Genomic DNA, 24,979 nt, shown 5'->3' with positions numbered 1-24,979 from the left:
CTCCCGGTAATCTTGATTCCAGCTTGTGCTTCATCCAGCCTGGCATTTTGCATGATGTACTCTGCATATAAGTTAAATAAACAGGGTGACAATACACAGCCTTGATGTACTCCTTTCCCAATTTGGAACCCATCCATTGTTCCATGTCTGCCTCTAACTGTTGCTTCTTGACCTGCATACAGATTTCACAGGAGGCAAGTAAGGTGGTCTGGTATTCCCATCTCTTAAAGAATTTTCCACAGTTTGCTGTGATCTGGTAAGACACCAGAAAGGTATAAGGCATTGCCTTATAGGGGCTTTCATGCAGACAAAAGCCCCTCTAAGGATCTATAGGCCATGCCTCACAGATGCTTTCATTTGTACAATAGGTTTCTGAGAATTTTAAGGCTTCTATAGTAGCATCAATGGAAGTCCAAGGTAGAAAAGGGTTTATTTAGAAGAGATTTGTTGTTTGGTTTTTCCTTAATGGCACAAAACTCAATAAGATTCATAGAAAACCCACAAAGTTTTTTTTTTTTTAATAAATTGTGCTGTTGGAAGCAGTGTGAGCTAAGACTAAAAGGAACAGAGACAGTGCAAAATGAAATGCAGCTTTTGAGTCCCTAGACTTCTGTTGGTAGGAAGCAAACTGAGAAAACCACTCAGCTGTATTTTATGGGGGAAAAGGACACACAGAATCATATCCAGGGAGCAATATTGGGTCCTAATAATGAAATTGGCAAAATTTACCAACATTTGCCCAGCTGGATTCAGAATATCTGTGGACCAATGATTGCTTTATATCTCCCATTGTCTCCCATTTGAATGGGAGAATTTCTATCAATTATCCTATGCCCGCACTCCCACTGGATGTTGGATATGGGAGGCAGACAACTTGCTCTTTAGTTCACAGGTCTTCAAGTCAAGCGGAAAGGTCTTCAAGGAGCTCTGTCCACATCATTGTATCCAAGGAGCCTCATCTGTACCTGGACCTGGGTCATGGTATTGAGCCTGATCCTGTAATGGCATAAAACTTTGGGAGGTCTTGGGAGGGTAAATCTTGCAGGCAGGAGGGAAACAAATTGTTGTGGCCAGAGAGCAGACTTGAACTATCGTATTTTTTTTAATGGCAACAACAATACATTCCCCAGTCCATATGCTCTTCTGGAACTTTCCAATGCATCCATCAAGAGGTGGAATCTAGAGACTTCCTTGTGGTCCAGTAGCTAAGACTCTGGGCTCCAATGCAGGGGGCTTGGGTTTGATCCCTGGTCAGGGAACTAGATCCCACATGCCACAACAAAAGACTCTGCATGCCACAATGAAGGCTGAAGATCCCAAGTGCTGCAACTAACACCTAACAGAGACAAATAAACATTTAAAAAAAAAAAGAAAAAAGAGGCCACCATTAGTCAGTGGTCTCAAAATACATTTTTTTTAAGGTGGAATCTATATTCAATCCCCCAGAACTCAGGTTGGGCTTCATGACTGCCCAAACCAATGGGAGTACAACAAAAATGACACTGTGTTACTTCTGAGGATAAGCCACAAAAATACCATACATTTCTACCTTGATTTCTTGGGATGCTCACTCCTGATATTCAGCTACCATGCTGTGAGGAAGCCCAAGCAGCCTTTGAAGGGGTTCACATGAAAAGGAACCAAAATTCTCACTCCACTGTCCTGGCTGAGGTCCTAGAGCCAACAGCACCAAAACACCCATATGAGTGTATCATCTAGAAGTGGGTCCTCTCAACTCCACTGAGCTGCCTCAGCTGAAGCCCCACAGAGCAGAGACAAGCTGAGTCCTGTCCAGAGCAGAGACAAGCTGAGTCCTGTCCAAATTGCTGATTCATGAGAAAAATAAATGATTATTGTTTTCTCAAGCCACCAAGTTATGGGTACTTTGTTACATAGTAACAACCTTTGTCTGGAGCAAAGAGGTTAGCCAAGAAAATATGAAGCATGAATACAGATATTGCTTCAGCCAACTATGCTCTGCTATGGTCTTATGTCAAGTGCATGGAGAATCTCTTGCTTCTTCAGTAGGGATTCTCTGTCTCCACAACCTTTCTTTTATTGCTTTGGCTTTAGGGTCTTTTATATACTATTTTGAAATACTTCTAGGTAAGGTCTCTGTTTATCCATTACTGTTTAACAAACTAACCCATAACTTGGTGGCTCCACAAAATTTATGGCCTGTACTATGAAAAAAACAAACAAACAAAAAACACAAAAAAAAGCCAATGTCAAAGAGTGAGGAATTATTCCAAATTAAATAAAAATCGAATGTAATATATGACCCAGAATTTTGTTTTGCTATAGCAGACACTATTGGAACAACTGACAAAATCTGAATATGATCTGTATAGTAGACAGTACTTGTGCATCAATGCTAATTTCCTTATTTTAATCGTTGTCCTATGGTTATATAAAAGAATGTTCTTATTTTTAGGATATATGTGCTGAAGTATTTAAGGATAATGGAACATCACGGCTGAAAGTCTCAAAGAGAAAATGATAATAAAATGTTAATGTTTGGGGAATCTGGGTAAAGGATATGTAGCAATTCTTTATTTAGTTATTGAAACAAAAGCCTGAAAATATGTCAAAATAAAGAATTTTAATTTTAAACATAAAAAAGAGAAAGACTGAGAGAGGAATACTTTAAAATGCATAACTTCTGCAAGTGAAAAAAAGTCATAAAGTTAAAAGGCAAAGTTAATAGTTAAGGACATTCCCTTCTGGGTGTACATAGAAAATAACTGAAAGGAGGGACTCAGACACATTTGTATACCGTGTTCGCAGCAGCATTACTCACAATAGCCAAAAAGTGAAAACAACTCAAGGATTCATTGACGGATGAGTGGATAAACAAAATGTGGTATATGCCCATGGTCAAATATTATCCAGTCTTAAAAAGGAAGCCCTGACACGTGCTACACGAAGCATGAACCTTGACGACATTATGCTAAGTGAAATAATCCTGTCCACAAAAGAACAGATATGGTATGATTCCACTTATGTGAGGGTCCTAGAGTAGCCAGATTCATAGAGATGCAAAGAACAGAAGTTACCAGAGGCAGTGGAGAAGGAAATGGCAACCCACTCCAGTGTTCTTGCCTGGAGAATCCCAGGGATGGGGAAGCCTAGTGGGCTGCCGTCTATGGGGTCGCACAGAGTCAGACACGACTGAAGCGACTTAGCAGCAGCAGCAGCAGGGCAGTAGGGAAAGTGGGAGTTAGTGTTTGATAGGCATAGAGTTTCAATTTGGAATGATGAAAAAGTTCTGGAGATGGATGGGGATGGTCGTTGCATAACAATGTGAATGTACTTAATGCCACTGAACTATACACTTAAAATGGTTAAAAATGGTAAATTTTATGTAATGCATATTTTACCACAATAAAAAGTGAAATAAAATAACAAAGACCATTAAAAAACTGGAAAAATATTTGTAATATATTTGCAAACATAACTGCAGTGCATTGTCAATTCTTTTTAGCATGGGAAAATGATTGGAAAATGCAATGCCAAATAAGAAGAAGGATGAAGAAGAGGAGAAATACAAAATGGCCAAACAGCACTTTGGAAATATATTCAATCTCTCAAGTAAGTGGTTTTAGTGAGTACATGGGATAATATCATATACAGCTGGTGAGTGTGTAGATGAGCATCTTTCTGGAAGGCAATTTGGTTCTATGCATCATATCTTTTTAAAAAGTACCCTACAATTGCACTACTGGGAATTAATTCTAAAGAAGTAGTCAGATAAGATACAAGGATAGCAATGCAGAATGGCTTATATACAGACAAAAATTTGAATCAACATAGAGATCCAGGAAGAGGGGGGTTGTAAATGAATGCTCCTACATCCATGGACTGCAGTGCAACCTTTAAAAACGATGACATTCTGCTATATTTATTGACATGCAGAGGTGTTCATGACATATTTTAAGTGTAAAAAAATGCAGAATAAGAAGCAATATGTTTAGTGTGGGGGTGGGGGGTGCATGTGTCTGAATACATTAGAAGCCGAGAAGAAATGTTAGCCTTGCTCATTTCTGGCTGGGGGAACTCCAGATACTTTCTTCTTCTTTATACTTGTCTGCATTTTCTAATTTTTTTTTGGCTACGAGGATATATTACTTCTACCAGAAAATTTTAGAAAGACCTTTTTTTCACAACTACAGAAAAGCACAGATGTGGTCCTGGCTGGAAACCAAAGATGCTGTTATGAATCCCACTGCTGTTCTCATCTGGGGATCTCAAAACACATCACAAAACATCTGCTGAGGTCTTGGCAGACCCTGAAGGTGTCTTGGTCAAAGTCGCCCTTCCTGAGAGTCTCCTGGAGGGTAGTCCCGGATCCCTGTCCTTCTACTGAGCTGGCTCGTGGACATTCCTGAGGTCCTCCATCACCTGGAGCAAGTGAGCAAAGTTCCAGGATCTCATTCACAGCCCCTTCCAGTGCTTTCCAGGGCGCTGGGCTCGCTAGAGCACCTGCTTCACCGCTTCCCCCTGCCACTCATGCCTCAAGCTGATGACACACCACAGCCCTGAGGAGAGACGGTCACATCGTGGCCCCCAGATGCCAATCTTCTCTTGGACACTGGACTGCTGGGCCCTGGTAAAGCTGGGCGCCCCCATCCTGCACATCTGGGGTATCTCATCAAGGGTGTCGCAGGAGGAGCTTGGCTCAGGGACCCAGAAAATGTGGTGCATCCCAGAGCAGGTTCTTATTTGCCACGTGTGGGTTATGAGTTATGCAACCTGGCTGGTGGCCTTTTCCTTCAATTTCTTTGCCTATAAAATGGGTACACTGGACTCCTCTCTAGCTTTGCATAGAGATGAAACAGCAACAATGATAGAAATAATACCATTAAAGATTATTTTAGCTACTACTTTCCAAGACCCTACTATGTACCCAGCCCTGTGCAATACCCGCACAGATTTTGATCAGTTCATCTTCACAACGTCATGAGATGGGGTCTGTAACTGTACCCACTTGACAGATGAGGAATCTAAGGCTCTCAGAGGTTAAGTGAGTGGCCCTTATCTCGCAGCTAGGAGGCAGTACAGCGCAGGCTGAAGCTTTAGCTGCCTGTCTCCTGATTCCATGCTGAGACTGCATTCTGCTCTGCCCTTTCTCTCCCCACCTCTGGTTTGTTTCTTCCTTTTGCTCCTCTTTCCTGACTGAGCAACCCTAAAGTGAAGCACTGTCCTAGGCATGCAGAAGGTGCAGGGTGGGGGTGGGGGTCTGTTGATATCTGTGTACCCTCCTGCCCTCAAGGAGGCTGCAGACTACAGCCTGCAGACAATGAAGCCTTCCATCCTTCATTGTTCTTAAGAGCATAACAATGGGCTGTCCATCCACATGGGACCACAGGAACAACTCACGTGACTTTTGCACAGTGGAAATCTCTGCAGCCATTACCAAGGACAAAGTAGCGGCTCAGAGAACAATATCCAAGATACGGTGTTAAGTGGAGTAAGCAAGAATAGAAAGGAAGGTTTTAAGCGAGCCCATTTGATTTGATTGATTGATTATCGTTATGACAGTATTCTTTTTAGTGAGGTAAAATTCACACAACATAATATTAACCATTTTAAAGTGAAAAATGTGGTAGCATTTAGCACACTCATGATGTTGTGCAACCACTGCCTCTACCTACTTCCCAAACGTTTTCATCACCCCAATAGGAAACCTTGCTCCCATTAAACAGTCACTCTCTTTTGCCTCCTCCTCCAACCCCTGGCAACCACTAACCTGCTTTCTGTCTCTTTGGGTTAATGTATCCTGAATATTTCATAGAAAAGGAATCATACAATCTGTGGCCTGTTGTGTCTGGCTTCTTTCACCTCATGTAATGTTTTCAAGGTTTGTTCATGTCATAACAGGTATCAGAACTTTATTCTTTTTTATAGCTGAATAATATTCCACTGTCTGGGTAGGGCTGTTTGCTCATTTATCAGATGAGAGACATGTGTTTTTTCCCCACCTTTTGGCAACTGTGAATAATGCTGCTATGAATGTTTGTGTATAAGGTTTTCTTTGAGTCCCTGTTTTCAATTTCTTTGGGTATACATCTAGGAGTGGAATTGCTGGGTCACAGAGAAATTCTATGTTTAATTTTCTGAGCAACTGCCAAACTCTGAGAAGGCAATGGCACCCCACTCCAGTAGTCTTGCCTGGAAAATCCCATGGACGGAGGAGCCTGGTAGGCTGTCGTCCATGGGGTTGCTAAGAGTCAGACACGACTGAGCGACTTCACTTTCATTTTTCACTTTCGTGCATTGGAGAAGGAAATGGCAACCCACTCCAGTGTTCTTGCCTAGAGAATCCCAGGGACAGGGTAGCCTAGTGGGCCACCGTATATGGGGTCGCACAGAGTCGGACACGACTGAAGTGACTTAGCAACAGCAGCAGCCAAACTATTTTCCACAGTGACTATACCATTCTACATTCCCACCAGCAATGTGCAAGGGTTTCCATTTCTCCATATTCTTGCCAGTACTTTTATTTTCTGCTTTTTCTTTATAGCTATTCTTAATAAGGCAGTATCATTTCCCTAATGACTAATGACACTGAATATCTTTCCATGTGCTTGTTGGCCGTTTGTATACCTTCTTTGGAGAAATGTCTATTCAAGTCTTTTGACCATTTTTTAATTGGGTTGTCGTTTTGTTGTTGAGAATTCTCAACATTTTGTCATTTTGTTGTTGTAAGAATTCTCCATTTGGGTTTTAAGGACATGCCTGTCTATGTATGTCCCTTCATTCAAAGCATTCATAAATGTTTATCAAGCACCTACTAAAGGTCAGTCACTGTAAAGTGGCAGACAGGATAGTTAAAGATGCTTGCATAAGGACTTCCTTGGTGTCCAGAGGTTAAGAATCCACCTTCTAACGCATGAGACTCAGGTTCAATCCCTAGTCAGGGAAGTAAGATCCCACATGCTGCAGGGCAACTAAGCCTAGGTGCAGCAGCTAGAGAGAATCTTTGTGCTTCAATTAAGACCCACTGTGCCTATAAATAAATAAATAGTTTTTTTTTTAAAGATGCTTGCTGATAAGGAGCTTCTGGTCTAATAGGGAAAACAGAAAAAAAGGAAGCAAATAAATAAAACAAGATCTATTCAAATTGTGGTAAGTGCTAAGGATAAAGTAAAGTGGTCTGATGGAATAGACTGGGAGAATAATTTCTGTGCTCAGTGTGGCCAGGGAGGCCTCTCTCTCAGGAGGGGAGAGTTGAGTTGAGACAGAGAGAGAACAAAGAGCCAAGATCTGGGATAAGGGCTCAGGCAATGAGAAGAGTTGGTGCAAAGGCCCTGAGGCCAAATGAGTTTGCTATATTTGAAGAACAGCAGGAAGGCCAGTTTGGCTGGAGCAGAGTGAGCATGGGGAAGAAAGATGTGTCAATAAAATCAGAGTTGTGGATGGGGGCTGGAGCACTTCTTAAATCTGGACAAAAGCTGGACACATAAAATAGATTGTGGCAACTTCTGCAGTGATGCGGACCTTTCCTTTCTACTGTACAGATTCCTCTTGTGTTGTTTTTATTAAAATCAAAAATTGCTTTTGTGAGAAAAATTATTATAAAGAGCAATGCATGCCCAATATAGAAAATTTTAATATAGAATCACATAAAGAAGAAAATTAAAATAAAAACTACCCAGATGGCCAGCCCCTAGAGATAAGCCCTCTGGTAGGGATTTTATTTCTCCTCAGAAAAGGCAATTTCATATCAAAGAGCATGTCTTCCAGCCTCTGTAAGTTGCCCTGGAGCCCTCAGAAAGGCCCTCTTAAGAAACAATCAGATCTCACATATAAAAGCTTTCAAAGTATGTACAGTCTTCAGTCCAGCATTTCCACTTGTAGAAGCATATCTTAATGACATAATTGGATGATTGGACAATGTAAAAATGTTACAAGAATGGTGACTATGTCACTATTTATAACTGAGAAAAACGGAAAACAGTCTAAATGCCCATTAAAGGGGGAAATGGTTGAATAAAATATGGAACATCCATACAGTGGGACATTCAACAGCTGTTACAATAATGAATCGATATTTATTGACAAGGCATGGTCTTCTGGTTGTATTATAAAGCAAATAAATGATCATGAAACTTAATGTATGGAATGATCCCCATTTGTTTTATTTATGTATAGGGTATATACCTATATATGTATTTATACATTCCCTGGTGGCTCAGATGGTAAAGAATCTGACTGCAATGCATGAGACCCAGGTTTGATCCCTGGGTGGGGAAGAACCCCTGGAGAAGGGACTGGCAACCCACTCTGGTATTCTTGCCTGAAGAATTCCATGGACAGAGGAGTCTGGTGAGCTACAGTCCCTGGGGTCACAGAGAGTCGGAAACGACTGAGTGACTAATGCTTTCACTGTATGCTTAAAAGTAGAGCACAAAAATATACACCAACATGTTTAATTGTTACAAATGATATTTTTCATTATCTAATTTTTCCACAGTAAGTGAATATTACTTTTACTTTCAAAACTAAATAACATCCTAGCTTCTTCTCCAGGCATCCTCCATTTCAAGTCTTTGCTGAGATGTCATTTTCTCGAGGAGCCTTCCAGACCATTTTAACTTGCCCCCATAGACCACTCTCTCTTGCCTCTTAACTTGCTATATTTCCTTTTTATTTCATAGAACTTATCAACTTCTAACCGAATTTGTAATTTGCTTATTTATTACACTTATCATCTATGATCTCGCATCCCCCACCCGCAGCCAACAGGTCACCTCCCCTGTTGATTCCCGGAGCCTAGAACAGATTCCCAGGCTTGGAGCAAAGTAAAGTGAAAGTGACGTCGTTCAGTCGTGTCCGACTCTTTGCGATCTTATGGACTGTAACCTATCAGGGTCCTCTGTCCATGGGATTCTCCAAACAAGAATACTAGAGTGGGTTGCCATTTCCTTTTCCAGGGGATCTTCCCAACCCAGGGATCGAACCCGGGTCTCCCACATTGCAGGCGGATGCTTTATCATCTGAGCCACCAGGGAAGCCCCATTAGAGCAGCATAGGAGCTCAATAAATACTTGAGGAATGAATGAAATAAAAGCACGCAAATGGTTTTCCTGCACGGATACTTTTGTCCTTGCCCTTCTGGTTTTCAGAAGTGGTATGGATGAGACATCTGGCAAGCCTAGTGAAGGGCTGGAGGGAGAAAAGATGTCCTCTCGGTTTCCACATTCCTGCCCCCTTCACTTGCCTGCGAGCAGAGGTAGCTGCGCTGAGCCCTAACGTAGCACCGCCCCCTGCCGGGACGTTTGAAGAACTGCAGAGCTCTGCTGTGACCCCAGACACGTTTGAAAAATGATGAAATCCGGCAGTTTGAAAGAAACCAGGTAGAAAAGTTATGGGGTGAAGCCCCCATGTTTCCTCTGGCAACCAGATAAGCCTGTGGAGGCCTTTTTTAGGCTGGAAGAGGGGTTGAGAAGGAAACGGGGTTCACTTTCTCAGCAGTGGGGTCCTGAGGAGTCCTGCCCCAGGCAGAGTTTCTCTCTCAGGGTGGAAGGATTGCTCCTGAGAAATTTGGCTCAGGCTGACGTTGGTGGATGGGCCTCCCTGGTGGCTCAGTGGTAAAGAATCAGTGCAGGAGACGCAGGTTCGAACCCTGGGTCAGGAAGATCCCCTGGAGAAGGAAATGGCAACCCACTCCAGTATTCCTGCCTGGAAAATCCCATGGACAGAGGAGCCTGGCAAGCTACAGTCCAGGGGGTCGCAAAGATTCAGACACAACTGAGCAACTAAACAATGACGACCTTAGTGGATATCAACCGTAATTCAAAGTCAACTCTCCAGGGATCTTTTTTTTTTTTTTTTTAATTTCCGGCTTTCCTGGAGTTAGTTCAAGTACAGGGTTTTTCTCAGGTTTTGTGCTTACCATATGTTCTTTTTCTCCAACCCACCCCACAAAAGGAGAATTTCGAATCCAGTTTTTACCCAGACCTTTAAACGAATGCGCAAGTTCAGTTACAGAAAGAGGAAGTGGAATGGTCAAGTCTGCTTACTGGCTTAGCGTTTTTATGGAGCAGTTACCTCTAGCCAGGCAGGGTTCTAGGTGCTGGGTATACAGCAGAGAAAAAAACAGAAATCTCAGCCGTCACAGGGTTGATATTCTGGGGAGGGGACAGATGCTTCACCCAGAAATAAATTCAAATACCTAATTTAAAACTGTGCTAAGTGCTCTGAAAAAGAATATGGTAAAAAAGAGTAATGGGATAGACTTTGATTTGGGGAAATCCACAAGAACAAGATATTTAAATTTGAATTCTGCTGCCAATAGTCAGGGGCCATCTGGGGGCCTCAGTCTTTCAACCTTGGCAAAATACCTCCCCAGAGAACAACAATTTGCTCATTTTAGTAACTGTTTGCTCTACAGCAAAGAGTATCGCACAGTGGTCTAGGATCAGAATCCTGGCTTCAAACCCTGGCTCTGCCCTCTTCTTCTTACCCACCTCCCACCCAGCACCATAGAACAGGGGATGGACCTGTGTCCCTGCAGTGGAAGTGCAGATCTTAACCACTGGACCACCAGGAAAGTCCCTGCCATCTTCCTTAGTTTCTACTGTTTGGGGCCCATAGAGTTATTATATGGAGAAGGCAATGGCACCCCACTCCAGTACTCTTGCCTGGAAAATCCCATGGACGGAGGAGCCTGGTGGGCTGCAGTCCATGGGGTCGTGAAGAGTCGGACACAACTGAGTGACTTCACTTTCACTTTTCACTTTCATGCATTGGAAAAGGAAATGGCAACCCACTCCAGTGTTCTTGCCTGGAGAATCCCAGGGACGGAGAAGCCTGGTGGGCTGCCGTCTATGGGGTCGCACAGAGTCGGACATGACTGAAGCGACTTAGCAGCAGCAGCAGCAGCAGAGTTATTATAAGGACTTAATAAGATAGAAATAAAGCAACTGATACAGTACCTGGCAAGTAGTCAGTATTTTAAAAAACACCAATTGTAATTGTTAAAGGCTCTGAGAAGTTCTGCAACTGAGAAGCCATTTTTTCAATTTACCACCTTCACTAATTTAAAAAAATATTTATTATTTGGCTGAAGCAGGTCTTCGTTGTGGCACATGGGACCGTCTTGTTGTTGTTATTTATATTTACTCTTTTTTTTAACTTTTTATTTTGTATTGGGGTATAGCTGAATAAGTGTTGTGATAGTTCCAGGTGAACAGCAAAGGGACTCCATCATACATATACATATACATATTTCCATTCTTCCCCAAACTCTCCTCCCACTCACATAACGTGAATGTAACTCCTCTCCCACATAACACTGAGCAGAGTTCCCTATGCTATACAGTAGATCCTTGTTAGTTATCTATTTTAAATATAGCTGTGTGTATATGTCCATTTAAACTCCCTAACTATCCCTTCCCCCAGCACCAGGGATCAAACCTGGGTCCTCTGCATTTAGAATGTGGAATCTAAGCCACCAAACCACCAAGGAAGTCCCTAGAAACCTCTTTAACTAGAGTCATTCTTCAGCTATAGAAAATTTTTGTTATATTTTATATTCCACTATATATTTGGGGGGAAAATTATTTCAGCTTTTTTGGAAGGAGTGGTAAGCAGACATTCTTCACTGCATTACCCCAAATCATTTGCCATCTTTTTTCTTGCTAACAAAACTCTAAGTTCAGGATTTGACCAAAGACAAAATAATCCTCCAATGGTGTAAGCTCCTGCTAATGGTCTTCTGCAACCCAAAGCGTACCCCGTGCATCTAGGGGTCCCAGGTCTCTGTTCAGAACTAAGATCAACCTGGCTTTCTCCATTTGTGTTAATACCTGCATGTTCACCCTTAGGACAGTCTCTGGGCATTGTTACAGGCAGAACCAATTCCTTCCCTGAGGCCTATTCCCTCTGTAAAATCATGACTCACCTCAGAGACTTTTGTTGGCCTCACACCTTCATTCCAGAATGAATTCCATGATCTATTCCTCTTTGTCTTCTTCATCTCTCCTGTCTATTTTTGTCCTTTGTAAAAAGCCCTGGCCCCTGGCTGGGATACAGAAATATTAGCACACACTCCCCCTTAATCCCTCAGGCTCCTCTTCCCTTGTCCAAAGTCACCCAAGACAAGAGGGCAAACTTAGCTTTCTCTGTCTGACTTTTCCTGGGGAAACAGAAGTACTCCATCGTGTGTCCCAAACTCTCCTGTTCCCCTCAGACATGTAACTCAAGGACCTTCTTTCTGTCTCAGAGGACACATACAAAGGATGAATAGCAGATACATGGCACGCAGCATGCATACACGACTCCCTAATCCAGCACCCAAGGCAGACATTGCTAATCAATCACAGTACCCTGTTTTTATTAAGCCAGGAGAGCCATGCTCAACTGAAGTTGATAGGCGAGATCCTTAACCCCTCTGACATGGATGGTGGTAAGGGATAAAGAGCAACATCCACACTCAGCTCAAATAAGATTTCTCTGATGCCTGTCACTGTGATACTCTTGGTGAGCCAAAGGGGACCCACCTTGCCTGAAGTCTTCCTTTTATTTTTGAAGTCTTTCTTTTAAAAATATTTATTTTTTTCACCACAACATGCAGAATCTTTAGTTGTAGCATGTGGGAGTCTAGTTCCCTGACCAGGGATTGAATCTGGGCCCCCTGCATTCAGAGTTTGGAGTCTCAGTAAGTCCCTGGCCTGAAGTCTTGGACAGGACAGGTGTGAGGACTACAGACTTCAGCCTCCAGAGACACTGCATAGGAAGTCTGTCCAGGCCTTTTACACATGTTTTCTGGACTCACTCTAAGACCATCCTCAGTCCCTTTTGAATTCAGTTCCATAGAACAAGTCTACAGTGATCACCTACTATGTGCCAGGACTGAGGGCCCTGGAAAGATGAATGAATCCTGGTTTCCGATCTGGAAGGTTCTGGAGAAAGAGAGAGACTAACAGAATGATAAGCCAATGCAGTGAATGCTGCAATAGAGCATTCAGCAAATACTGACTGAGTGCCTACTGTGTGTCAGGCACTGTGCCGAGTGACACGGGAAGATGGTCAGCAAGATAGACAAGGTCTCTACGTCGTGGAACTACAGCCCAAGCAGGGAGTCAGTGCTCATCAAATAATCAGACAGAGGAGTGTGAAAAGTGACTGTGATTAGTGAGGGAGAGAGGATTCCAGTGCTAGCAGTCTTCACCTGGGGCACTGGGGAAGAAGGAACAAGTTAGTTAGAGAATAAGTAACTGCTAGGTAGGCCAGTGGCTCTCTAATGGAGACAATTTTGGACCCACCCCTAGGGGACATGTGGCAATGTCTGGCAATGTCGTTTTAAGTATCTCTGTTTGTTTATTTGGCTGTGCTCGGTCTTAGTCACAGCATGTGAGATTTTTGGTCTTTGTTGCAGTATGCATAATCTTTAGCTGCAGCATGCCAACTCTTACTTGGGGCATGTAGGATCTAGTTCCCTGCCCAAGGATTGAACCTGGGCCCCTTTGCATGGAGTGCAAAGGAGCATGGAGTCCAAGCCACTGGACCCTCACGGAAGTCCCATCTGGCAACATCTTTGATTATTACGACTGGGTGGTATCTAGTGGGAAGAGGCTGGGGATGCTACTCAGCATCTTCCAACCCACAGGTCAGCCCCCAACAACAAAGAATTATCTGGCCCCAAATGTCAATAGTACTGATGACCTCACTATTCCCCACCTCCAGCCATGGCAGAGAGATTGAGGGTGTCAGTTCATCTCCCTTGCCATCTTCAACTGAGCGTGGCCATCCTGGCTCACTGAGAGAGACTGCTGTGATTGACTGGCAGTGTCTGCCGCGGGCACTGGATTAGGGAGTGGTGCGTGCATGCCATGTGCCGTGTATTCGCTAGTCCTGCTTTGCAGGTGTCCTCGGAGGACTGAGACAGAAAGTTCTAAGGCCACGCAAGGTGACATTGAGAAACTCTGATTTAGATAAAGAGAGAAGGGAAGAAGGGTCCAGATAGATGGAAGACTCTTTGTCCTAAGAGAGTAAGCAACAATTTAAAAGAATGAGTGGACATAACTGGCTTTGAAAAAGGTTCCCCTTGCTGCCATGTGGCAAGTCTGTGGAGGGTCAAGGACAGGAAGCAGGGAGGCTGTTGGAGTCATCCTGGTGAGTGGTCACAGGGATTTGATCAGGACGCTGTGCACACCTTGCAGGGCTGAGCTGAGGGAAGACAGAAGACTGGACATGAATTCACAGAAGAAGTTTTGAATTCTGGTTTCCATTTGGGGTTAGACATTCTAAATATTGAAGTAAGGCTGTCTTTAGGGTTAAATGACCATAGGACTGTCTTTTACCTAAAATGAGCAGAAAAGTCATGCACAGAAAACTCAACTTTTCATCCAAGGACGGGCATAATTTACCCCAGAAAACAGGATTTAGGAAGACACTGGAAGGCAAAATCCAAGCTGTGTTTTGTTCAGTGTTATCTTAATCAAGCTGAACGGCACCCCATGAGATTGGTGTTCTTACCCACCCATTTCACAGATACAAAAAGGGAGGTTCCACAAAGAAGAGCCACTTGCCCGCCAGGAGCCAGGCAGCAAGCAGCAGAAGTGGCATTCTTCCCTCTTGACTCCAAGTGTCCCTCCTTCCCCACAGCCAGGCCAGGAGACGGCGGGAGGGAAGACAGAGGGTCGGTGGACTTCAGCACTCCTAGTCATCTGCATGCTCTTCACTGGCAGAGAACCCATCTCCCCCAGCGTCGTTGTTGATGTTGTTTAGCTGCTAAGTCATGCCCAACTCTTTGTGACCACATGGACTATAGCCCAAAAGACTCCTCTGTCCATGCAACTTCCCAGGCAAGAATACTGGAGTGGGTTGCCATTTCCTTCTCCAGGGGATCTTTCCCACCCAGGGATCAAACCTGTGTCTCCTGCATCGACAGGCAGCTTTCTTACCACTGAGCCACCTGGGAAAGCTCCATCTCTCCTAGCCTCATAATAACTCTCAAGATCAGTGGTTCTAACCCTTGCATAATTTCCCCCCACAGTGGAGAACTGGCTGCATCTGGAGACGTTCCTGGTTGTCACAGTCTGGGAAGGGGTTACTCCTGGCATCTACTGAGTGAACACCAGGAACACTGCTCAATGTCCCGCCATGCACAGGACAGCCCCTATCCCATTAAAAAAAAAAAAAAAAAAAAAAAACTACCTGGCCCCAAATATCGAAAGAGCTGAGGCTCAAGAATCCTGCTCCAGGATCAAAGCCCTGTGAATACCCATGGCTGTGCCGGAAAGGTGCAGGGGCCTCAGCCCTGCAGAGCCCTGTGAGCTGAAGACATGCTGAAAGGTCCTTCACCCAAGAACCCTGGGTCGGATGACTAATGAGCCTGGAGCTCAGCCTTTATACAGCTCCAGAGCGGGGCGTAACTGACAGGTTCGGCTGTCATGATGCTACGGTTTCAACAAAGGGGACTTGGACAGGCGGGCAAAGGAGTGTGGAAAGGCTGGTGGGGGAGGTCAGGGCAGCAGCTGTTGCTGGAATCTGGGCCTCACCGAAAGGAACAATGCCCCCAGAATGCCAGGCATGCCACGGAGACAGCTGAGCCTGCGGGGCGGGCGGGCGTGGGCAACGGGCATCTGAAGGGCACCAGTAAAAATGGAATTGTCTGGGTGCCTTGGTCCCCCCACGCAGGCAAGGCAGATGACTGAGGGCTAAAAATACCAGGAGAGGAAAAGCCACCAGAGGCTTGTCTGGCTGCCTGCGACTGGGTCTGACCTCTAGGCTCTCTGGGGGTGGTGAGAGCTGGGACCTGGATCCCTACGCCCCCAGACTGGATAGCAGAGTGAGGAAAACTGCAGTGGTGGAGTCTGGCATGCAGGCTTCAAATGTGCCAGGCACTAGCAGTGAGGCCCTGGAGAGTGACTGCTCTTCTCTGAGCCTCAGTTTCCTCATCTGGAAAATGTGGCCAATACTAGTACTCTCCTCCCAGGGCTGTGAGAATGAAATAAGATGATGGTTAAAGCTCTTAGGTCACTGTCTATCACATGAGCGCTAGATAAACAGGATAATAATGATTTCTCTGGGGATCTCAGTTTGGGGAGGTCATGGGACAGTGGCTGGGAGGTGGTTACGGTGGGCAGGCCTGCTTTATCCAGGCCTTATTATCTACCCCCAAGAATCCAGCCCAGGCGTTAATGCTCCCTCCAGACCCTGCACTTCCCCCTCATGTGTGTCCTTCCTCCACGAGGAGGCTTCATTTCAGCAACGCAGACATGTCCAAGGGTCACAGCTCACCTTCCCCCAGCACCTCTGCCTGAGCGTGAGGTGGGGGCTGGAGTAGGAAATGAGCTGGAAAGATAACCAGTAGTAACTCCTTTGCATGTGCGTGCATGTGTGTGCACACACACACACACAGGTACTCATGGTGCACATACTCTGTGCAAAGCCATTCACAGGAATTCTACGAGTTACCATGTGGATGGCTCTTGGGACAGTACCTGGCACAGAGCAAGCACACAATATATGTTAGTTGCTATCCTTAGCATCTCAGTGATCTAGTTTTACTTTTAAAACAGTCTTCTAAGGTCAGCTCTATTGTTTCCCCTCATTTATAAGTAAGGAATCTGAGGTTCAGGGTAGTTACGTCACTTTTCCAGAGCCCTACAATAAAGGGAGTGAAGGAGCTGACCTGGAATCCCGCTTTCAATCATTGTACCACTCTAGTATGTCAGGGTCAAGTGGTAAAAGATCTTAACTATTGGACCAAAGAGGGCAGTGTTCTTCCTCAGGTAGTAGGGAGCCATTGAAAGTTCTGAAACATGTAAAGTTCATCATCAGAGTTGGGTATGTCAGGAAGTACTGGAGTGGGGGTATATAGAAGGCATAGGTGAAAAGGCAAGAGAAGAGGGGCCTCAAACAAATCAGGATCTAGTACCATATGCCAGACCTAGGACAAGATTTAGGAGAAATGATTTGCAAGACATGATTGGAGCAGAACAGATTTATTTGCCAGTGGGACAGAATCAAGAGGGCTGAAGATTTTGGTTTGGTTGTTAATAAGCAAAGAGTTTGGCTGAACGAGAGAAAAGAAATTAAATTCATGCTTGAACATGTTATCTCTTTTACCCCTCTTTTTCCCCTCTCCCTGGACACAGCTGACCTCCAGTGCTCTGGAAAAAGAGCTGACAATTACTGAACACTTATTGTGAGCCCAGAGCATTCCAGCACTTTGCAAGTATGAGTTAACTCATTCAAACCTCATAAGAATGCTTGCAACACTTGGACATTAGGGTCTCTATTATCCCCGTGTCACAGATGAGGAAACTGAGGCTGCTTGACCAAGCTGCGGTCACTGCATAGAGGGTGCCCCTTCACTGTAGCTGCCCCATCTCTGCTGGGCACAGAGCCTGTCTACCCAGGTCTGACTTGCTGGAGAAGCCAACTTCCCCACCTGGTGGCTCTCACTGACGCCTGGGGGCCCATGACACAGGGAGATAGGCTATCACTTGGTGACAGAGCCCATCACCCACCCGACTTTGGGCTGGCAGGGCCTGGTATGCCTTTGTTCTATTGGTGATGGCTGACTTCACCACCCTCCTTAAAGAGGTATTACGCCCAAGGCAAGGCGACCCACTAGACCAGTTTGCTTTCAATGATAACATGGTAAGCACATATATGTCATTTTCCTGTGCCAGGTTTTGTCCTAAATATTCACGTGCTTAATGCTTTAAATTTAACGCTTTCATTTACTGATATTAATGTATGTATTTGTTTGATCCACTGAAGTTTTATAAAACAAACACACAGAGAAGAGCTTCTTTTTCACCTTATGAGGAATATAAAGGCTTAGACTTGAATTCCAGTAGCTAAAGAGGAAAAAGTACTTACAAAGGGGATGAGTTAAAAAATACCCCTAGCCAGAGCTGGATTAAAACCTTTAAAGACTCAAGAAGAGCAAAGACGCTAACTCCCACTACCTCATATGAAATGCAAGATAAAAACAGTACGGAACGGTCAGACCAGCGTAAAAACATCTCACGATGTTCTGATTTTCCCTGTGGTGACTATTTTAGTCCTTTTTAAAAATATATCTAATCCTTTCCCCCAAAAAATTTTGTGGGTTTTCCTTTGTCAGTTGGTGCTCTGAATGTGTATTAAGTGTGTCTGCTGCATGACCTGGGTCTGCCTCCAGCCTCTCGCTCAGTCACAGACAGGTGGACAAGCATCTCATCCCCATGGGTGAGGAGAGGGTGGACAACATTTCAAAAGGCTTCAAGGCACATCATGGAGTAGAAAGATCCAGGTGGCTGGTGTGTGTGTGTGTGTGTGTGTGTGTGTGTGTGTGTATGATGATATCATTCATGTGAAAAAGTATATTAGTATGTGCATGATATGATATTAATACAAAAAAGTACAAGTGTGTGTGCCAGTGAGAGCGATTGAGAAAGGGAGAGGGGAAAATTGAGATGCAATCCTGAAATAGATCCTGGAACAGAAACAAGGGCAATGGTGGAAAAACCAGAGAAACCCAGATGGAGTCTGGAGCTGAGTCAATAGTAACGCACCAACGCCAGTTTCCTAGTTTCGACCAAAGTCCCAATGACAACGAAAGATGTTAACATTAGGGAAATTGAGTGAGTGGGACCTCTTCAACTCTTCTATAAATCCTAAAGTTAAAATTTTATTTTAAAAAAGTCTGGAAGGAACTTCCTGAAGTTCTAGAATAGCAGAACTAATCTCCGATTGTTGTGTTCTTTAGTCGCTAAGTCGTAGCTGTCTCTTTTCCAATGGACTGTACCCTGTGGACTGTACCCCACCAAGCTCCTCTGTTCATGGGATTTTCCAGGCAAGAATACTGGAGTGGGTTGCCATTTCCTTCTTCACTATATGTGTGTGTGTGTGTGTGTGTGTGTATTGTTGTTGTTTAGTTGCTAAGTTGTGTCCAACTCTTTTAAGACCCCATGGACTGAAGCCTGCCAGGCTCTTCTATCCATGGGATTTCCCCAGGCAAGACTACTGGAGTGGGTTGCCACTTCCTTCTCCGAGGGATCTTCTTGACCCAGGGATCAAACCTGTGTCTCCAGAACTGCAGGCGGATTCATTACCGCTGAGCCATAAGGGAAGCCCTGTGTGTGTGTGTGTGTGTGTGTGTGCACGTGCACACGCACGCACATGCACATTTTATTTATTTTTTGCTAAACCTGGTAACCCCAGAGGCCCCTACACTTACGAACTCCCACTGTTCTGACCCCTAACAACAGGGATTCATTTTACCTGTTTACCCACACACTGTCTGAAAATTTAAAGTCTTAATGTTTACCTTAGAAAAATATCAGAAGCAGTGTGATCAGCAAAGTGGGAATCACAAGTTTATGTCTCCTTTATCCATCTCCCCTCATTCCAAGCCCCTGAAAACAGTCAACCCAAACAAAGGTGTTGGATCCAAGTTCAAACAGGGGCTTTGACTCTGAGACACTCCATGTCGAGGCTCCAAATGGTCAATGGAAAAGGACTGTCCTTTTCCATTTCCTTCAAGGATTCCCTCCACCAGGTTAGACCACATTTCCCAAGCCTGGGAAAAGGTAAAAAAGTTCCTGGCCCCAAGTCAGGGTTCCCAGGTCTAACATCTAAGTGCCCCAAAGACAATCTCAGTGGCTAACGTTTATCGAGGGCTCAAAACACTCTATCCTATTTGATCCTCATGACAACCTTATGATAACCCTATTATTACCTCCATTTTACAGATGCAGAAACTGAGATTTAGAGAGGAGAAAAAAAACACTTCCTGAAATAATACAGCTGGCCTGAACTCAAACCTTGGCTTACTGGATTCCAAAACCCTGCACAATCACACAAGGCCATCTCGAGAAGAATCTAAAGCAAACAATCCTCCTGTCCTCAATCTGGCAGGTGACCGATTCCCGGGACCTAGGGTCTGTGGTCTGCAGTCCCTCGTTCTCTGGCTCCTTGCTTGCCAGCACTGCCAAAGAAAAGTCCGATACCAATTATATTTTTTCCATAGGAGCTATATTCTTTCTGCCTAGAAATATGTCAGATTTTCTCTTAACCCTGGAAGTTTGTGAATTTTGCCAAGATATACCTTGGTGTGTGTGTTTTTTTCCTTATCCATCCAGCATGGAGGAGCTTGGGAGTCCTTTCAATTGGCAGATTTTATTCTCCCCTTGGCTGAAGACAATTTTCTTGTGTGTGCTCAATCACGTCTGATTCTTTGCAACCCCATGGACTGTAGCCCACCAGTGTCCACTCTCCAGGCTCCCCTGTCCATGCAATTTTGCAAGCAAGAATACTGGAGTAGGTTGCCATTTCCTACTCCAAATTTTCTTGAATTATTTATTTTTGGCCCCTCCTTCTGGAATGTGTAGCATTTGCTTCTCTTTATTTCCTTCCAAGATACTCTCTGCAGGTCATCCTCCAGACCACTGTATGGATTGCAATGACCCTCCTTGCTGACAAGTCATCTAGTTAAGTTTTTATTTCAGAAATTGGCTCTTAAAGCTCCAGGAAATCATTTTTGGATTTCACTGGCATTTCTGTATGTTTGTTTGTTTCAGTTTTTGTTTTATGTAGTAAACCAATACACGGGTTTTAAAAAATAATCAAATTAACACACTGCTTCATTTTCAAAAGAGAAGACTATTATGCCATAGACAGTTGGACATAAATTCCTACTTTTCTCAAATTGAAGCTTAGTATGTACATCTCTCTCCTTAACCAAACAAAGTTTTACTAACATACATCAAGCCCTAAGAACAGGACCCTGCCCTGAGTGGGGCACCAATAAATATTTAAGTAATTCATGTCCTTTGAAATTTGGGTTGATATCATTCTTGCTTTAAAACAAAGTACATCTATAAGCACTACTTATATTTTTTCCTCTCCTCACGCCTTCTTTTAAAATCGTCAACAGGTAATTTTTAAAATTACCGTTCGATAAAATTGACCCTTTTTCATGTACAGTTCCATGAATTTTAATACACTTAAGTTTTATTGTTGTAATTAATATTACTTAGCTGTTGCTCTGTTTCCTCCTCTGCTCACTAGATGTGGAGGACAGTATAAAAGTCCTCGGAAATGTCCATGTCCCTGTAACTTGTGAGTATGTTACCTTACCTGTAAGGTCCCCTGACAAAGGGGACTTTGCAGAGGCGATAAAAAATCTGGAAGTGGGGAGATGACTCCCCCACCAAGATTACTGGATTACCCACACTGGCCCAAAATAATCATGGGGGTCCTCAGAAGCCAAGAGCCTAGAGTGATGTGTCCACGAGCCAAGGGGTGTAGACAGGCCCTAGGAGCTGGAGAAGGCAAGGAATGGATTCTCCATGAGACCCTCCAGAAGGAATGTTAGCCCTGCATTTTCAATTGATTTCTGACCTCTAGAACCATGAGATGAATAAATTGGTGCTCTCTTAAACCACCAAATTTATGGTAATATTTTTATAGCTGCAGTAAGGAACTAATCCACTAGATTCATTTTCTGATTGTTCTGCCCGATGTTCTTCTCTTTGTCTTCTGTTCAGGTGGGCAGTTATTTTTCTCTTTGGCTCCATGGAACTTAGGTCTGATTGTTGGATACTTCTTGACCATAGGAATCCCACCAGCAGTGAAAAGCTCTCAGGCCCAGTAGAGCTGCATTCTCAGGCAAGGTGCCTTAGCTGTACCAGCATCAAGGACAGAGAAGCTTCAGCCCAGCCATGAAGCTCCCTCCCCTGATATACCCTTGAGGTTGGGGCTGAACGTACCCTTGAACGTCTACACAGACCCAAACCCCAAGTCTTCTCAGACTGCCACTCCCAGGGCTCTCGGGGACTCCCCAGGGCCAGTCCAGCTCATTGACAAGAGGGGATATTCGGTTCTCCAACAACAGAACCTAAGGTCTAACACAGCCTGTGGGCCCAAGTCCTGGTGGCCACATGGCACCACAACCTACTCAAGGTGCCATGTTCCCAGGATTTCCCTGACACACATAATCTCACTTAATCCTCTCAACAGCCTTATGAAGGTGTGTGTACTATTATGGTCTCCATTTCCCAGATGAGGAAACTGAGGCCCTGAGAAACTTATCACCCTGACCAAGACCCTCCCACCCACCTTGAATTAACAGAGCCGAAACTCTCTCCCCAGCATCTTCTCCCAAAGGCCCAGTTGAATAAAATATGTTCTTAGAGGGTCCAGCTGTACAGATGCCCCTCTGGAGGGGCCTCAACCAGGGACTCTCTACCCCTACCATGCATTCTGAACATCTACTGTGGCTGCAACAAACTTTTTGTTTACCCATTTATAGCTACTGACTGCTCACACAAGTGTTTTACTGGAAATCCATGGTGTGCCTATTAGCTTGGGAAACATCTGTTCTGGTGTTGTCAGAGAATCTTGGGCAGAAAAGCTCTTTTTGCTCTGTCTGCGTGCAGGTACATGTGCGTGTGAGTGTGCATAGATGTGTGTTATTATGAGCCTCTGGACATGTGCACAAGTGCATGGGTGTGGGTGCATGTGCCCACTCAGGTGTGTGCACCTGTGCCTGCACACAGACAGCAAAATACGTTTTTTTGTTATTAAAGATTCTTTAGAATCGGCTCCTGGGTAATTCTAACCCAGGTGTGACTGCAGGGAGGAAATAACGTACGCTTTTTTTGTGTGTGCCATGGCAATAAATTATTTTTGGGTTTGCACCCCCAAAAGTGAAATTTTTTTCTATCTGAGTGATCACTGCCATTTACTGAGGACCTGCCTGGGCCTCATAGTTACTCACTCTGGAAAAATCTCTTAAGGAAGGGCTTTTTATGGTTCTCACTTTCTGTGCTCAGAGAGGTAAAGTCACTTGCCCAAGGTCACACAGCGTGCCCCCCGCCCCCAGTTCAAGTGCAATTCTGTCTGACCTCCCAGCCTGAGGGCGCAATCATTCCACTCCACTGCCTCAAACTGCCTAAGGTTGAATGAAAACTTTCTAACAATCCCTACTCAGGCCCTTGACAAGGAAAGCAAAGTCTGTGTTACTCGTTTCCTTAACTACCTTGTTCTTTCCTAGGGGCCAAGGATCTTCCCGTTTTCTCCAGCAACATCCACAGAGGTTTCAGCACATCAGAGCAACTGAGCACATATTGGTAGATTGATTTGGTTGATAGGATCTCGTTTGCTGGCCTTGCTCCCAGTCAGATTGCCCCTGGCATGGGCAGCCTAGGGGCTGGTTCGACACAGTGTCTCCTGCTCCCCTCGTTTCTGGTGTGAAATTCCAAGGCCAAACCATGTGGTCTGCCTTGCACACCTTGCTGTTGCCTCACCTTGCGCCCCTGGCTCCCTCACTCACTCAGCTCAGGTCGCATGCTCCTTCTGCTCCGCAAGATTCCCAATCTGTCCTCCTCTGAGGCTCCTGCTGTCCCTGGGGCCAGGAGCACTCTCCCCATCTCTGCTCAGCACTGCTGCCTGGCACTACCCATCTCTATTTCTTCCCTCTGTCGAATCTGTCACCACTGGAAATTCTCTGCGTTGTGCATTTGTATCTTTTCATCCATCTACCCCTTGCACCGTGTCATGAGGCATGCAGTTTGTCGCTAGGCGGCTGTCTCCCCTACACTAGCCCCACGCCTGGCATGCAGCAGGGCTCCACGAGGAGGTGACCACCCAGCCAGCCACTGACTCTGTGGCTATACCACTGGGGCGGCTGAGGAGATGTTCTGCTTCTTAGAGGCAGATGTTCTGGTTCTTGGACTCTGAAGCCCGTCACCCACGGCCACTAAACAAGGCCACGACTTTATTCCAAGCCCTCCCTTCTCACTCCTTGGATCCCAAGGCTGCCTGCGAGGCCACAGGAGGAAAACCATCCTGAGAGAGATTAACCATCACAGTGCCTTGAGTTCTGACAGCAAACCACCTTTCCCAAGGCCCTTTAAGAGCCTGGACTCTGGAAGCAAATGGGCCTCAGATCCACTCCCAGCTTCTGTCTGATCCCAGGCATCTCATTTTTCCTCTCAGCCTGTTTCCTCATCTGTGAAACAGGGACACAGAAAACAAGGGGGTCTCTCCCTCACAGGGTGATTAGATTTTAAACAGGAGCACAAAACATATACACGGTTCCTGGCACACAGCAGGCACTTGATGAGAGCTGTTACTTCAATCAGTTAACAGACTTGCTGAGCAGCTGCTGTGTGCTGGCCAGTCAAGAGCTTGGAGCCGAGGAGAGTGTGGTGAGGACTCACCCTCCTGAGCGGCCCACTGAGAGTGAACAAAATAAGTGAACTGCACAGTATGTTGTTGTCCAGTAGCTCAGTCGTGTCTGACTCTTTGCGATACCATGGGCTGCAGCATGCCAGGCTTCTAGGAAGTGGTAAATGCTGGGGAGAAACACAAGGCAGAGAAAGGGCTCTGCAGGGCTAAATGGCTGCTTTTTAAAAAATATTTATTTGGCTACATCAGGTTAGTTGTGGCACTCAAGATCTTCGCTGCGTCATGCAGGATCTTTCATCACAGTACAGACTCTCGAGTTACGGGAGCACTCTGTCTCTCTAGCTGTGGCCCATAGGCTCAGTAGTTGCTGCGAGCAGGCTTAGTTGCTCCGCAGCATGCAGAATCTTGGTTCCCTGACCAGGGATCGGACCCATGTCCCCTGCACTGCCAGGCAGATTCTTAACCACTGGACCTCCAGGGAAGTCCCTAAAGGGTTATTTGTAAAATAGCGTGCTGAGGAGGTCTCATTGAGAAGGTGAGCAAAGACCTGAAGGAGGTGAGGGAAGGAGGTTCACAGATGGCAGATGGAAAAGCATTCCTGGCAGAGGAACCCACAGGAGCGAAGGCCCTGAGGTGGGACCCGTGACTGATAATGTAAGAGAATTTTTAAGTCTGCTCTCCCCACCATTTTCCTCCTCAAAATTGACAAGCACAAGTGCCGACTGCCCAAGCGCTGCAGCGAGCGAGCAGCATCTCTCCCTGTGCACCAGCCGCCCGGCTCTTTAACCTTGAATGCCTTTCTGGGTCCCACGTGTCACCGGGTGGCGACTGAGCTGCC

The sequence above is a fragment of the Ovis canadensis genome, chromosome 17, assembly GCF_042477335.2.
Source record: "Ovis canadensis isolate MfBH-ARS-UI-01 breed Bighorn chromosome 17, ARS-UI_OviCan_v2, whole genome shotgun sequence".
NCBI lineage: Eukaryota > Metazoa > Chordata > Mammalia > Artiodactyla > Bovidae > Ovis > Ovis canadensis.
This window is presented reverse-complemented; position numbering follows the sequence as displayed.